The sequence below is a fragment of the Vulpes lagopus genome, chromosome 2 (genome assembly GCF_018345385.1).
Source record: "Vulpes lagopus strain Blue_001 chromosome 2, ASM1834538v1, whole genome shotgun sequence".
Classification (NCBI taxonomy): Eukaryota; Metazoa; Chordata; class Mammalia; order Carnivora; family Canidae; genus Vulpes; species Vulpes lagopus.
Window position 1 is genome coordinate 145,701,074 of NC_054825.1, and position 17,141 is coordinate 145,718,214.

General features: G+C 42.5%; 1 long non-coding RNA gene across 2 annotated transcripts in view; it reads left to right on the forward strand.

Moving 5' to 3' along the window:
- Positions 1 to 44: 44 nt before the first annotated feature.
- LOC121485835 overlaps positions 45 to 17,141 on the forward strand; it is a 96,502-nt gene continuing 79,405 nt past the window's right edge. For both annotated transcript variants that reach the window (XR_005986375.1, XR_005986376.1), the window contains exons 1-2: positions 45 to 405; positions 5,165 to 5,303. This is a non-coding gene — a long non-coding RNA (uncharacterized LOC121485835). The remainder of the gene's footprint in view (positions 406 to 5,164; positions 5,304 to 17,141) is intronic.

A 17,141-nucleotide genomic window follows, 5' to 3' on the forward strand; every position in this document is an offset into this window, starting at 1 on the left:
TCCCCGCACGCCCTGCAGGGAAGCCAGACCGGTTTGCAGCAGCGGCGGCGGCGGCGGGGTCCGCCGCAGTCGGTGCCTCGGGCCGCGGCGCTCCGTCCCGCCGCCGGGCGCCTAGCGCGGGGAGCCGGAGCCGGGGCTGGGGCGGGTTCTCCGCGGTCCCAGGGCTAGCCGGGGCCTCGCGGCGCTTCCAAAGTCCTGCGGCCCCGCTGCGCAGAGCGGTGCTTGGGGTAGGGCATCCTCCCTCCCCCGGGCCCCTGGACTCCGCAGCGCCTGGTCGCCTGCCCGCTGGACTCTGCTTGCCGCGAAGCCCGCATTTAAGGACAGGGGGCCCCGCCACCAGGAGGGACAGCTAGGCTGCCCGGCGGCGCTGTGCCCCCCTGTGATGACAGCGGGAGTTCCCGGGAAGTAAGTCCTACCCAACAGGTAGGGTAGGTTGGCGAGGGGATCGCGGGGGACAGAGCAGGCTGGAGGGACGTCGGGGGTCCAGAGCGAATGGGGGGTGACGGGAGAGGGAGCCAAATCCCGGCGGCGCCCAGTGGGCGCGGGGGCGATCTCACTAGATGCTGGGGGAGAGGAGCGAGAAGGGAGGCAGGTCGAAGGGCTCCCTTGGAAAAGTGCTGTCTAGCAAGCGATCGCTGAATTTACTTAGTAGGAACCGAAAAGGTTCCTCTCCCAGATGAATGGAATCAAGTGGCATTTTTCACCCTCATTTCCTTCTTTATCCTTGTTTAAAAAAATAAAAAAAAAGCAAACCCCCCGATGCAAAGCGTGGTATACATTGTGCTGGAGGAAGAGCAGCGCTTGATGGTCCTTATTCTCAGATATCCCTGGCCTGGAGAGTCACGGTGAATTTCTGATTGAAAGGATACTCCCTAAGTTCTCAGCAAAGGAACCCCTCTTTTTGGTTTTGAAATCTTTATGTACCTCCCACCCCCCACCTTGGCTAAGCTTGTTATGGTTTACTAACCGCTGGGAACCAAGTACAGTCATTCCTTGGTAATGCAAATATCTGTTATTTCTTGGACTGTTTTTCCAGCCTACTTCTTCTAGATGTGTCTGGCCATTACTGGGAGTTTTAGGGTATCGTGTTTTTAGAACCCTGTGACTTCGTTCTGGTTTTATCTTGGCATCCTAGACTCTTCAAAGCTCAGAACAGGAACACACATCTAGTCCACCTTCCCTTTACAGAAGAGAGAACTAGGATCCAAAGACATTAAGTGGCCCAAGAGCCAGAACACAGGTTCCTTGACTCCCAATTCCTGAATAATAACAGAAACACGGGACTAACAAAGTACAATTTGGGGTAGATAGAGAGGGTGGCAGAGAAAGAACAGATCCAAGAACCCTTCATCTGCCTGCAGTGCATCGCTTTGTAGGGGGCAGCACTGCACCACTGTAAATAGGCTGGCTGAGCTCTGGGAATGCTAATCCCAGTCTCCCCTTCTCTGCTCCTCACCCCTCTGGTCCATCTGAAATCCAGGGAGTGGAAAACAAATCTGCTTCCCAGAGAGGTAAGTGTAAATGCAAAGCCAATTTTCAATATTTCCTGGCAATGCAGGGGAAGCAAAAACAGGTAAAAGCAAACTTAAAGTGGATGGGGTGAAGGGGGTGTCTCACACACGTTACATACAGATGCATGCATACATGGGTACACACAGCCCTCCTTTCTCATAAAGAGACTGATGGACTCCCATCTGTAAAGCACAAGGCGCCAACAGCCTTAGGTTTCCAGAGGCAATTCACAAAGCAGACTGCCCACTGGCTAGTTAGAGAACTAACTCATATGAAACAGGATTCTAAGGAACTCTACCAAGAGCCTTAAGAAGATCATTTCTGTGAATTAATTCCTGGAACAAGGGTCCACACAATTATTGGTCCTGTATGAGACCTGTTATTTCTTCCCAATTCTGTCTCTACGTATACATCAACAGGAATTTGGGAAAGTCACCCTCTAATGGAAATAAAAGATCAATATTGCTAGCGATAGTCACTTGGCAGAAAATTTGGACACATTTAAAAATTAGAAAGTGCAGGTCTCATATGTAAGTGATGAATCACTGAATTCTCCTGAAATCAGTGTTGTACTATATGTCAACTAAAAATGTCAATAAAAATAAAAAGTAGAAATTAGAGGAAGTGCTCATCTAATGGTTTTACTTAATTTCAAATGTGATCTCTCTGATTCTATATTTCATTTATTTATTTTTAAAGATTTTATATATTTATGAGAGACAGAGAGAGAGAGGCAGAGGGAGAAGCAGGCTCCAGGCAGGGACCCCAATGTGGGTCTCGATCCCAGGACTCCAGGATCACACCCTGGGCCGAAGGCAGGTGCTAAACTACTAAGCCACCCAGGTGTCCCTGATTCTAGATTTTAATCCAAAATCTTAATAATGCTATTTATACTCCCCTATGAGAAACATGTATAGATTGCTTATAGTAGATTTGATAGCATTAATGGCCCTGATTAGTGACCACCCTTTTTCCAGGTCTTTTGTCTCTAATTTTGTATTCCCCTCCCACCTATATCCACCTATATGATTAACTTTGGCCAGTGGAATGTCAGTAGACCTTTTTTTTTTTTTTTTTTTTTAGAGAGAGAGAGGTTGCTTGAGCACAAACACAGGCAAGGGTCAGAGGGAGAAGCAAACTCTTTGCTGAGCAGGAAGCCTGATTGGGGGCTGGATCCCAGGACCCTGGGATCATGACCGAAACCAAAGGCAACCACCCAACTAAGCACCCAGGAACCCCTCAGTAGACTTGATGTAAATGAAGACTTGAAAAAATGTTGTGCGACATACCTATTAGAATTTCCAAAATCCAGGGATGCCTGGGTGGCTCAGTGGTTGAGTGTCTGTCTGCCTTTGGCCCAGGGGGTGATCCTGGAGTCCCAGGATCAAGTCCCACATCCGGCTGCCTGCATGGAGCCTGCTTCTCCCTCTGCCTGTGTCTCTGCCTCTCTCTCTCTCTCATGAATAAATAAATAAAATCTTAAAAAAAAGAAAAAAAGAATTTCCAAAATCCAGAACACTGACAATACCAAATACTGGTGAGGATGTAAAGCAACAGGAACTCTCATTGCTGGTGGGAAAGCAAAACAGTACAGCTACTTTGAAATACAATTGACTATTTCCTACAAAATGAAACATGACCTCACTCCTTAGGATCCAGCAATGATGTTCCTTGACATTTACCAAAAGGAACTGGAAACGTAGTTCCATACAAAAACCTTATACACAGAGTTTTTAGCAGCTTTATTCATGATTTGGACAAAATTTGGAAATAACCAATGTGTTCTTTAGTAGGTGAACTGGGACGTCCAGACGGAATGTTATTCAATGGAAAAAAGAAATAAGCTCTCAAGGTCTGAGGAGACCTAGAGGAAACTTAAATGCATATGGCTGAGTGAAAGATGCCAGTCTGCAAAGGCTACATATTGATTCCAATTATACGGCATTCTAGAAAAGGCAAAACTATGGAGACAGTAGAAAGATCAGTGGTTGCCAGGGGTTGGGGGTGGGGAGGTTTGAATTGGTAGAGCATGGAGGACTTGTAGGGCAGTGAAACTACTCTGTATGTTATTACAGTGGTAGGTACTTGTCATTACACATCTGTCCCAAAGCATAAAATGTACAACACCAATTTCTAATGTAAATTATGGTTTTTGGCTTATAATGATGTGTCAAAATAGGTCCACTAATTGTAGCAAGAGTACCACTCTGGTGGGGGATGTTGATAAGTGGGGAAGGCTATGCATGTGGGGGACAGGGAGGATAAGGGAAATCTCCGTATCTTCCCCTCCATCTTCTTGTGAATCTAAAACCGTTCTTTAAAAAGTTTATTTTTTTTTAAAGTTTGTGCACTTTGCTTTTGTTCTTAGAATTCTACCAAGGAGGACAAGCCCACTAAAGGATGAAAAATCCTGAGGGTACCCTCAGTGGCTCAGTTGGTCAAGGGCCCGACTCGTGATTTTGGCTTAGGTCGTGATTTCAGGGTCTTGAGATTAAGCTCCGCATTGGGTTCCACACTCAGCAAGCAGTCTGCTTGAGATTCTCTCCCTCTCCCTCTCCCTCTCCCTCTGCCCCTCCTCCCATTCTCTCTCTCTCTCAAATAAATAATTAAATCTTAAAAAAAGAAATAAAACAAAAAACAAAGATGAAAGACCCTGTACTACAGAGATGAGTTATCACAGCTGAGGCCATCCCTGAGCAGCAAGCCCTTAGGAGCCTGCAGAGGCACAAGCAGGTCCAAATGAGATTGGCCAGGCTTGGTCCAAATCCGCAGAACCACCCCCAACTCACATTCGTGAGAAATAATGCAGGGTGGCTGTTTGAAGCCAAGCTTCCATCCTCCATTGCCATATAACAAAGCACCTCAAAACCAATCACCAGGGACCCCCTGGGTGGCTCAGCGGTTTAGAGCCTGTCTTCAGCCCAGGGCATGATCCTGGAGTCCTGGGATCAAGTCCCACATCGGGATCCCTGCATGGAGCCTGCTTCTCCCTCTGCCTGTGTCTCTGCCTCTCGCTGTGTGTGTCTCTCATGAACTTAAAAAAAAAAAAAATCTTAAAAAAAAAAAACAATAAAAAAAAACAACCACCATTTACTATTTCTCATGATTCTATGAGTCAGCTGGGCATTGGCTGGTGTCACTCCCTTGGCTGCAGTCAGCTAGCTGCATTGGCAGCTGGGCTGAATTGGAAGGTCCAAGAAGGCCCCACTCACACATCAGGCACTTCCATCTGCCTCCACATGGTCTCTCTCTTCCCACATGCCTAGCCTGGGCTTCTGTAGCATGTAGTCTACTGAGGGAGGTGGGGGGCGGCCAGGCTTCTTACCTGGCAGCTGGCTTCCAAGAGGAAGGGACTGGAAATTTAGGACTGAGCTTGGAAGTTCTAGAATGCTACTTCTGCTTCATTCTATTGATTAGTCACAAGACCAACCAGATTCAAGCTCTACATTTTTGTTTGGGGGGCAGTATGTATGAAGAGGAGTAAAGGGGCTCTCCTGCCAGCTAAGTTTTAGGGTGGTTGTTATACCACATCAGATGCATTCTTCTAAGCTATGGGACTTTGGGCTAGTTGCAAATCATTTTTGGACCTTTCCATGAATTGAAGGAGTTTGTGTTTCTCTAGGTGGCTAATGTATATTTGACTTTTTCTTAGTGACATCTCAAGGGAAAATGATCCAGAAAGGAGTTGCCAAAGGGAATCTGTGAAGCACCAGTCAGCCATGGCTGTGTCTAGCAGTTCATCCGCCATTAATTCCTCAACTTGGAAAATCCTTCAGGAATCCACGTGAAAGGTATGCATGGCCTCCATGGACAGCAGACAGTAGAAAAGCAGAGAGGCTTCATTCTTCACAACCTCTGAAAGATCGTCTTACATCACCATGCCTTCTCTTTCTAGAAACTTCATTTCTAAGCAGATGAAAGAGGCCAAATGCTTAGCTGATTCCCCTGTACAGCCTGAGGTGTTCATTTCAGAGGACCAGTTGACCGTGGGGTTAACTCTGTTCTCTAATTTTGAGTTTGCTCTTCAGGCTAGCAAAGGCTTGAACACCCCACCCCCAATTCCCTTCCTTCTTCTCTGATACCATCTTCCCTTTCCTCTAGCTTTTGCTCTCTTTTCCTCTTGCATCTCTGCTGCCTTAATCCCATCCATCTCCTGTTCCTCCTTCCTCTCGGGCTTGAGAAGAACATTAACTACAAGTCCTGCTTTCTCATCGTGACCCTGTCCCTACAACAGTGAGGTCTGCATCATCTCTCAGATTGAGATTCCTGTTCTGTATTATGGCAGTGTCAGACAGGAGGCTCAGAAAGGTCACTTGTAAGGCTAACAGTCTCTGATCATTAGACACTTGCACTGGGGTAGAGAAGCTGAGTAAATGATAGGTTTTGTGGTTTTTCTTGGTGGAGTCATTTCCTCTTTCAAAACCACTCAGGGCTCTGCATGTAACACCTCCTTATTTTTGTATCATGTTTTATATTTCACAGATATTATCCCCTATGTCCCTCTGTGACATTGCAGGACATCCAGTGTCAAGGCATACAGCAGGGTGAATATTCAGGACTCAGAACCCTGAGTAGAAAGTACATATGTATCTCAAGCAATTCGCATTGCCTTCATATTTTTTCTGTAACTTTTTTTTTAGTTAGAATATTTGCCATTCTACCAGCTGCAAGCCCGATTTAACTCATTATTCTTTGCCTTGAGGTTGGCATCCTCCTAGCTCTCCTCAAGACTAGCTGATGTTTGCATTCTTCCCAGAGAAACGTGATGAAAAGGGGAGGCCCAGTGTTAGCAGGCGTACAGGGCTGACCCTAAAAACACCAGGTCACTCAACTAAGAAATATGAAAAAGAGCCAAGAAATATTTCCCTAACAAATTCATACCAAAATATAAAATCATATGCATTGAGATTGTAATCATGCAAAAAATACATTCACATGAATCACTCCTAAAAGAGACCAATTACAAATTAAAGTTTTGTGCTAGGGTGAGATAATCCTAAGATTAAAAAAATTTTTTTGATGTTTCATTGCTTTTACATTTAAAAAAAATGCATGTGCCATTAAAACCTCCAGTCGAACTCCCACCAGCCTATAGGATCTCTTTTCTGTGGAGCTCAGTTACTCCTTTTCTCTTTGCCATCTTTTTCTTATTACAAACAGTCTCGTGTACCTTTTCTAGGTGAATTTTCACTTTGTCCAGAAGTTATAAAAAATAATATAACTGTGTTTGATTTGAAGGATGACCAGGAAATCTGAGAATATCAGGAGGGAGGGGGGGGAAAGAAGGTAAAAGAGATATGAAAGAGCAGCAGAGACTCAAGCTGCATTTCAGAAAGCAGCATAAAGGCAGGTAAAATGTGTACACACATTTGGTACGTCAAGTCTGAACTTAGATATTATGGAAACTGAAAGCCAAGTCTTCCTAAGACAATAAGAAACCTTCTTTTGGTTGGAGGGGCTGGTTCAAAACCTTGAAGTAGGGAAAAGAGGCTGAAATACACCAGCAGAGTTACTCAAAACTTCTCAAAATCTATTGCAATGATTAATCCTGAGAAATGGTATGTCACAAAAGTCACAAAATCCAGCTGTGGAACCAAGAATGAAACCCAGGGCTGCCATCTCATTCCATTCTCAAACAAATGTAGGGGCTTCCTGATTTGGAACCATTTGGGCAGAACCTTCCTGGCGTAGCCTCATCTCTTGGTGATTTTTGAATCTGAAAGCTTTGCTAGCAAAATGGAACTCTTCTTCTGATGTCTCTTTAGAGACACTGTCCACAAGCTGTCCCAGCAACCTGGAATATTTTGCTGGGATGAGGGATAGGAAAAGGCAATGTATTAATGAGGGTATGAAAACTGCTGTAGGATACAGTTAATGTGGATTAGTACAATAAAGGTCCATTTCTTGTTCATGCCTCTGTTCAACATGCTTTGGTGGTAGGGTTGGTTTCATGTAGTCAGTCATTCAGGGCCCCTGGGTCTTTCCATCTTGTGGCACCTTTATGTTCAACAAGTGGCTTCCCAGATCCCTGCTGTACTAGAAGAGAGACCAAAGGATTTAAGATGCCTGTGATACACATCACATCCACCCACATTCCACTGGCCAGAATCTGGTCCATGGTCCCACCTACCAGCAAGAAGATGGAAAAATATGTTTAAGTGCTGTGCTGGGGAAGACGGGGACAATACTACATTGTCTCCCCAGTGTGCTGAAATAAAGACAAATCATTCATCTTAAGCTTATTCTCACACAGCCATGACTGGAAACTTAGGGAGGGAGAGTCTCTAGCAGTCAGATTTATTCTTCTATGCTTATATGTTGGTATTTTCCCTGAGTGTTTAGATTGGAAGCAGCCTACTGTATGCGTTTTTTGGATGGTATTGCTGTCTTGGCAGTGTTTGTGGATATAGATGGGAACATAAAGAGTCAACAGCCTGCATTGTTACAGAGAATTGAACACTTGAAGTAAGTGTAAAAGTGTCTTCTGGAGCGCTTGCCATGAGCAGAGTACTATTGATTCCATTATCAGGGGAGAAAATGGAATCTGCAATCAGCTTCTGAAGCTGCTACAACTGGAAACTCTGGAGCCTTTGGGAAGAAAAAAAAAAGTGAAAAGAAACATAGCTGTATCTGCAGTCAGCCTGTCCTGATGGCACAGGTGATTTCAGGGGAAAGAGGATGGGGCAAGCAAGAGGAATGTAGTTCTTTCCAGCACAAGTATCCCTTAAGGAAAAATACGAGGGTTCATAGTACTGTGAGGATTTATAAGGAGTTTAAATTAAAAAGCAAAGCCATGCCATGAAGATACAAGTTAGAAAATTTTGGACAGCTGCCCAGCCTCCTCAGGCTGTCCTTCTCATGTGAAGTAGGGAGGGAGCATCAGATTGCAGCCAAGGACCAAGCTACATCCTCCCCAAGTTCTGCTGGGTTTGTAGTTTCCATAGGTTGGGGGATAGTGTGTGTATTTGGGTGACTTAATACCTTTCCCTTAACTTTAAAGTAATGAGTATAAGAAGTCCTCTCTAATGAGCATTCTGCACACCAAGAAATATAGAGGCATTTTCTTCTAGAGACTTTCAGAAGTCATGGTTAAAGAAGTTTACTTAGGGATGCCTGGGTGGCTCAGTGGTTGAGCGTCTGCCTCCAGCTCAGAGTGTGATCCCAGGGACTTAGGATTGAGTCCGCATTGGGCTCCCCGCAGGGAACCTGCTTCTCCCTCTGCCTGTGTCTCTGCTTTTCTCTCTGTGTCTCTCATGAATAGATAAATAAAATATTTTTTTAAAAAAGAAGTTTACTTAATCTACAAGGGCTCATTTATTATATCATGATTAGAATAAAAGGCATGATTTGAACTTGCACATACGCTACAACTTCATAAAAGTACAGAAAGTCAAGAAAAATATTCTGGAGGAAAATCTGCTAAAATGTTAGCTATTGTTGCTGCCTTCAGGTTAATATTGTGTATACTTAAAAAAAATATATTGTGCTACTTTTTTCAAATCAGAAGAAGATAAAGGATGGGGGAAATACTAATATTTGACAATGACAAAAAGTTATGTATGGTTTCAAACCCAGAGTCTACCCTCTCCAACATTTACTATTTGCTCACTGTGCTTTAAAACATTTTATACTGTATTTTTAGGCTAAAATAACATGTGCACAAGGCAAAGCATCTGCATAGACATTTTTTTCGAAGAAGTTATACAAGTGACTAGTAAGCACATGAAAAGATACTCAACATTATTCGCCATGAAGACGATGTAAATCAAACACACACACACACACACACACACACACACACACACACAAACCCACAATGAGCTACTACTTCATACCCACCAGGATGGCTAGAGTTAGAAAACATAATAACAAGTGTTGAGAAGGATTTGGGGGACCTGGAACCCATCTACCTTGCTGGTAGCAATATAAAAGGTCACAAAGTTTGGGGAAAAAAGTCTGACAGTTCCTCAAAAGGTTAAACACAGAGTTGCAATAGAACCCAGCAATTTTACTGTTAGGTATTTATCTAAGAGAAATGAACATCCATGTGAAAGCTTGTACCTGAATTCTCATAGGAGCCATATTCAAAAGAGTGAAAAAGTGAAAACACTCCAAATCTCCGTCAACTGACAGATGGATCAACAAAACGTAATACATTCATGTAATAGAATATTATTCAGCAGGAAAAGGAATGAAGTACCGATGTGTGCTACGACAATGATGAGCCTTGTCTTGAACACATTATGTGAACTAAAAAAGCCAGATACAAAAGGCTGTGTTGTTTGATTCCATTTATAGGAAATGTTTGGAAGGGGCAAGTCTATAAAGAAAGAAAATAGGGCAGCCTGGGTGGCTCAGCGGTTTAGCACCCACTTTGGCCCAGGGCGTGATCCTGGAGGCCCGGGATCGAGTCCCACGTTGGGCTCCCTGCATGGAGCCTGCTTCTCCCTCTGCCTATGTCTCTACCTCTCTTTCTCTCTCTCTCTGTTTCTCATGAATAAATAAATGAATCTTAAAAAAAAAAAAAAGAAAAAAAAAGGAAATAAAATAGGTTAGTGGTTGCCTGGGGCTGGAGAGAAGTGGACTTGGTAGGGAAATGGGAAATTGCTAATGGATGCTAGAATTTAGGGGAGGTGGATGAAAATGTTCTGAAATTGATAGCAATGACAGGTGTCAAACTCTATGATTATCCTGAACACCAAAGAATTGTTCGTTTTAAATGGGTCCTTTGGTATATAAGTTCATCTCAATCAAGCTTTTTGGAAAAAAAAAAAAACAAAAGGGGGAAAATGACACATTTAAAAATATTAAAGCAATTATAAGAGGCTAGTGCAACTGAGGAAGTAAATTTTAAATTTTATTTAATTGTACTTAAATAGCCACATGTGACTCCTGGATTGGACTGCACAGCTCTGAATAATCCCCGTTACAGAATTTAATTCACTGCTCATCTTTCACAAGGATATATATGCTCCATCATGAAATTCGCTTTGACTGTGATGATCATCGCTGTATCCGCAGCACCTAGCATGGGGCCTGGTACACAGTAAGATCTCAGCATGGCAGCTCTCATCATCTTCAGCATCATCTTGTCCATCTTGGTTTCCCACAGTTCAGCCCAGCACATGCTACAGATGCTCAGTAACTGCTGCTAATTGAGTTAATTGATTTCTAGGCTCACGAGCCAGCCAGTTAGCTGTTCCTGGAGAACGTGCAACCAAAAGGAGTTGCATTCGTGTCTTTCTGATGCATTTCTCTGTGTGCAGGATAGAGGTTAAAAGCATCTGCTTGGATTCAAACCCTGGCATCATGAGCTCTGGAATGGAACCTTTCTGTGCCTCAGTTCATTCCTCCATAATGTGGGGCCATGAATTAATAGCCCTGCCTTGTTTAGTTGTTGTAAGGATCACACATATTGAGGTTTACAACTTTATAGGAAATATAGAGAACAGAGGGCTCTTTTAAGTCACATCATGAGGATTCAATTGGCAAAACCCAGACTGTAGCCAACTCTACTTGGGAAACAGAGGCAGCCATCCTACAGTCATTAGAGAGCAAATGTAAGGCCCAAGACAATATTCTGAGACTGGCGATCTGGCTACAAAGGAGGGTTGAAAGAAAAAAATATCTGGCATCATGACTGTTTACAAGAACTGGCAGGCTCTCAGGTAGGAAGAAATTCTGGCCAACTGCTTCTATGTAGCAACCAATAATGCATGCTCTGCAGACTCTGGTAAAGCCCCACTTGCAGCTGCCTTCAACTTTCCATGGATTGAAGAGCAAGCAGAGTGTTAGCAAAGAGGGTCCTCAACCTTCAGACTGTCTGTAGGATGTTGGCGAGTCAGGCACAGATGTGTCAGGGAACGGTCTCCATCCCTCCTTGAGTAGCAGCTTTAACAAAAGCTGACCTTTACTCAAAGAGACATGAGACCATGAAAGAAGGGAGTAGAATGGGGAGGGAATAGAAGAGCCAGAGAAACTTGCCTGGTTCTGCTGCTCCCAAGAGTCCCTTGGAGCTCCCCACGAAGACAGTCCTGGGGTCACCCTGCCCCATCTTCCTGGGATGTATCATTCTTAGGCTTTCCTGCTCGTTCGCCAGTGTGGCATCCTGAATTGTGGCTGATTATGTTTCAAAGTTGTGTTTTCAAAGGAATTTCAAGTCCTTTTTATTTTTATAAAATTAGGCAAAAATGTCATTCAGAGAACTATCAAAACACTACCACCTTATCAAAATCCTGAATCTCTCCACTCCTATCCATCTGCTCCGTTTGATTGGTCTCCTTGCTTTGGCTCTTGCCTTCTTCAAATCCGTTTGCCAAACATGGTGCTGTGTGATCCTGAAAGCCACAAATATCAGGTCTTGTCACTCTGCTACTCAAAATCTTCTGAAGGCTTTCTGAAATCTTAGAATAAAAGTGAAACCCTTTCCTGTGGACTTCAAAAACTTGCATGGTCTGATCACAAGATACGCAGCTGTGGTGTCACTGCAGACAACTCTGCCTCTCGCTTCCCAAAATTCTAGCCAGACTTGTCTTCTGCTTTCTGGTTCACAAACGTGCTATTTTGTCCTCAGGGAATTTAAACTTCTTGTTCTCTCTACTGGAAGGTTCCTAAACTGGATCTTCCCCAGGCTGTCAACTTGCATTCAGGGACACCTTGACCCCTCTGTCATCTCCAAGAGAACTTTCCTGATCGTTTTACTGAAAGATCTATAGTAACTACTTTCCCTCTAGAGTGCCTGCACACATGCACACGCATGCACATAAATTTTGCTCAATGTAGTAATATGTATGAGGTAAAGTGCTTTTGACAGCACATTATAAATCTTCAGTGTTGTCAGGAGTGATTCTTTCCCCCTTACGCCACATATTATCTAAATTTCTCCTATATTAATGCATTTACTTGTCTGTGGTTGGCCTACCCCTCCTCAGTCTCCGCTCCTTAAGAACAGGGACTGTGATTGTTTTGTTCATTGATATAGCTCTAGCACCCAGAAGAAAGCCTATCACACAGTAGGTGCTCAATAATCATCATCCAAAGGATGACTTAACTGTAGGAAAACATACATACATATGACAAAGGGAAAGAAAAGACTACCAATAACACGGAGTATCAAGATATTCTTGGGAGACTTTTTTTCCCCTTGCTTTTCAGATATTCTAAATTTTTTGCAAAGACATGCATTCTTTTTAATCACTAAAAAGGAGTTAATTTGCAAAAAGACTTAATGTTGGTGTGCCATATGAAGCATCAGTCAATCCATTTATGCAGGCATGTGGCAGGTTGCATTCTTTGGGTCTGTGTATAAAACCACTTACGAAATCAGAAGTCATCTGACTTTTGTCAGGAAGAAGCCTCAGCACCATGTGCCTTAGTGTGTGAACACAGAGGCAGGCCCTGGTGAAAGCCCCCTAGGAGGTCTGACAAGTCTCATTCCATCAGTGGCTGTGTGCCATGTGACCAGCCACCTGCTTCTTTATCTCTAGCTCCTTAAGTCAGGAGTTCTGTTTGGCTACAGACCTTGACACTGTGGAGGTCAGCCAAGGTCAGGGCTCCCTTAAGAATGACTCACACTGCTCTGTGTTCTCTGCTGGGCATAGGCTAGAGCATGGTAAACACTGTGATTTTCCAGGCTTGGCTCCCAGGAGGTAAGGCTCATTCCCTGAAACACTGATCCATTAAAAAAAAAAAAAAAATCCCCAAAGCAGCCACCAAAATCAGATTTGACATTTAGGGGGAAAAAAGAAGCTTCTAACTCTCTGATCCTATCCAGCATGATTCTAACTCAAACCCGACTACCCAATGTGATTGTGCTTTTTAGGCTTGTCTGAAGAAGGGCAATAATTCTGATTTAAAAAAAAATTGTTGTGAAAGATTGTAAACATACATACAAGTATTAACAGTAATACAATAAACAATTGGAATAGCGGGGTCAAACTTAATAAGATTTTTACATGCCTTACTTGGTTTGGAGTCTCTTGCCTTAAAAAACAATCCCAGATATAATATACCTGGTCCCCAATTCCATTCCTTTCCCCACCCAGTGGCAATCAGAATCAAAAATAGCTGTTTATCATTGCTCCACAGGGTTTTATACACCCATGTATCCATCAACTTTGTCTACTTGTTTCCTTGTTTTAAGCTTTTATGTAAAGGTTACCTGTACCTCACATATTATGTTGCGACGTTTTGTTGTCATTGTTTAGCATTCTATTCATAAGATTTGTCTTTGTTGATATATGTGATGGTTACTTTCATGTGTCACCTTGGCTAGGCTACAATTCCTAGTTAATCAGTGAAACACTAGTCTAGGTGTTGCTCTGTGGATATTTTATAGATGTGATTAAAGTCCATAATCAGTTGTCTTTCAGTAAAGGAGATTACCCTAGATAATTTGGATGGACCTGATGCAATCAGTTCCTCACTCTGAGATCACTACCAGAGCTGACATCAAGAGTTGGACACTTAACCAGCTGAGCCACCCAGGTGCCCCTGAGGCTTCTCTGAAGAGGAAGAAGTTCTGTCTGTGGACAGGAGCTTGAATTCATTCATGCATGGCAGTTCCAGTCTGCCTTTCCGGATGACCTACCCTATGGATTTCAGCCTTGCATAGCCAGGTCCACAGTCACGTGAACCAGTTTCTTGCAATAAACTTTTTATTATATGTCTCCCACTGGTTCCCACTGGTTCTGTTTGTCTGAGTGAACCCTGGCTGATACAATACATCTACCTCTGATTCATCTCTTCGCATTGCTGTATGTTAGCAAACTTTTTTTTATAAAAGCCAGTCAGTCTGGGGATCCCTGGGTGGCGCAGCGGTTTGGCGCTTGCCTTTGGCCCAGGGCGCGATCCTGGAGACCCGGGATCGAATCCCACATCGGGCTCCCGGTGCATGGAGCCTGCTTCTCCCTCTGCCTGTGTCTCTGCCTCTCTCTCTCTCTCTCTGTGACTATCATAAGTAAATAAAAATTAAAAAAAAAATTAAAAAAAAAAGCCAGTCAGTCAATAATTTAGGCTTTGGGGCATACAGTCTTTACTGCAACTGCTTCACAATGCCATCGTAGTATGAAAGTGGCCATAGACAATACATTAAGAAATGGGGGTGGCTGGGTTCTTATAAAGGTTTATTTACACACACAGGCATTGGGCTGGATTTGACCCAAGGGCTATAGTTTGCTAATTCCTGCAATATGATGTTGCCACTCTTTTTAAAAATGTTTTAAAGATTTATTTATTTATTCATGAGAGACACACAAAGAAAGAGGCAGAGACACAGGCAGAGGGAGAAGCAGGCTCCACACTGGGAGCCCGATGAGAGACTTGATCCTGGAATCCTGGGATCACACCCTGAGCTGAAGGCAGATGGTCAACCACTGAGCCACCCAGGGATCCCTGATGTTGCTATTGTGCAAGCAAACCACAATTTATATATTCTCCTGTTGGATATTTCTCTACATTTCCCCCCATTCCTACACAATGCTGTAGCTAACATACTTGTACACCTTTCTTGCATACAAGTTCAAGTGTTTATCTCAATCTGTTTAAGAGCAGAAATGATGAGTCCTGGGGTATATGAATCTTCAACCTAATTGTGCCAAATTGCAAGCTATAGACATTGTTCTAATCCATACTCCTACCAATATTTGCCTCGTCTTCCATACCATTTTGAGTTTTCATACTTACATTTACAATCTGATTAATATAAAATTGTCTTTCATTGTAGTTTTAATTTATATTTCTGTAACAAGTAATGGTGAGAAGTATCTTTTCATGTGACTATTCTCCATCTGTATATCCTCTTTTTTAAATGGCAATTATTTTGGGGATGCCTGCGTAGCTCAGTGGTTGAGTGTCTGCCTTTGGCTCAGGTTATAATCCTGGGGTCCTGGGATCGAGTCTTGCATCAGGCTCCTTCCTCTCAGGGCACCTGCTTCTCCCTCTGCCTATGTCTCTGCCTCTCTCTCTCTCTGTGTCTCTCATGAATAAATAAATAAAATCTTTTAAAAAAAGCAATTATTTTTTCCAAATTAAAAAATATTTAATTGAAATATAGGTGACATACAATGTCATGTTAGGTTCAGGTGTACCACATAGTGATTTGACAATTATATCCATTATAAAATGTTCACAACGGTGTGGTTACCATGTGTTGCAATACATATATACTCTTTGATAAAGTAATCTGTTCAAATCACTTGGCTATTTTAAAAATTGGGTTTTATTTTCTTATTGAATTTTATGAGCTGTTTACATACCAGGGATATAAGTCCTGTGTTGAATATATGATTTGCAAATGTTTTCTCCCAGTCTATAGATTGCCTTCTCATTCTCTGGAGTATCTTTTGTGGAGCAGAAATTTTAGTTTTTTTAAAAGATTTTATTTATTTATTTGAGAGAGAGAGGGAGTGAGAGAGAGCCAGAACACAAGTGGGGTGGGGGCAAAAGGAGAAGTAAACTCTCTGCTGAGCAGGGAGCCTAACTCAGGGATCCCCCAGAAGTTTTTAATTGGTGATATTCAAATCCATCAGTTTGTTCTTTTGTGGTTCGTGTTTCTGGTGATATAGCTAAGAAATCTTCATAGAACCCAAAGTCATAAGGATTTTTTTCATTTGTTATCTTCTACAAGTTTTATGTTTTTTAGGTTTATAGTTAGGCCTATGATTTATTTTTAATTAATTTTCATATATAATGTAGGATATGGGTTAAAGTTCACTTGTTTATATATGGATATCCAGTTGAAGCACTGTTTATTGAAGAGGCTATCTTCCTCTGTTGCCATAGCATCTTTTTCAAAAATCAGTTGATCAGAGGCACCTGGGTGGCTCAGTTGAGCATCTGTCTTCGGCTCAGGTTCTGATCCCAGGATCCTGGGATAGAGCCCCATGTGGAGCTCCCTGCTGAGGGGGGAGTCTGCTTCTCCCTCTCTCTCTCTCCCCCCTGCTCGTGCTCTCTCTCTTTATCTCTCTCTCCCTCAAATAAATAATAAATAAATAAATAAATTAGAAAAATCAGTTAATCAATAATGTAGGGTCAGTCTGGGCACTGTGCTCTGTTTCTCTCATCTATAATGTCTATTCTTTTGCCAATACCACAGTGTCTTGATTACTGGCTCTTTCTATTGAATCTGGTGGCACTACTCCTCAAATTTGTTCCTCCTTTTCAGAATCAAATCGACTGTTCTATTCCTTTGCCTTCTCATATCATTTTTAGATTCAGTTTGTTGGTATCTATAAGAACATCCTGCCGAAATTTTGTTAAGAATTGTGTTGAATGTGTAGATCAACTTAGGGAGAACTGATATTTTAACAACGAACAGGGTATGTGTCTTTTAATCCGTTTAGCTCTATATTTCTTTTGTCAGTATTTTCCAGTTTGCATTACACAGATCCTGCATATATATTTTTAGATTTATAACTAAATACTTTTTTGAGGGGTGTAGTTTGTAAGTGGTACTTTTTTTTTAAGTTGCCTTCCGATTATTCATTGCTGGTGTATAGAAATACAATTGATTTTTGTATATTGACCTTGAATTCTGCAACCTTGCTAAACCCATTAGTTCTAAAAGTTTTTCCTTTGCCAATTTATATATTGGTTTTGGGTTTTTAAAATTGATTTGCAAGAGCAATTTA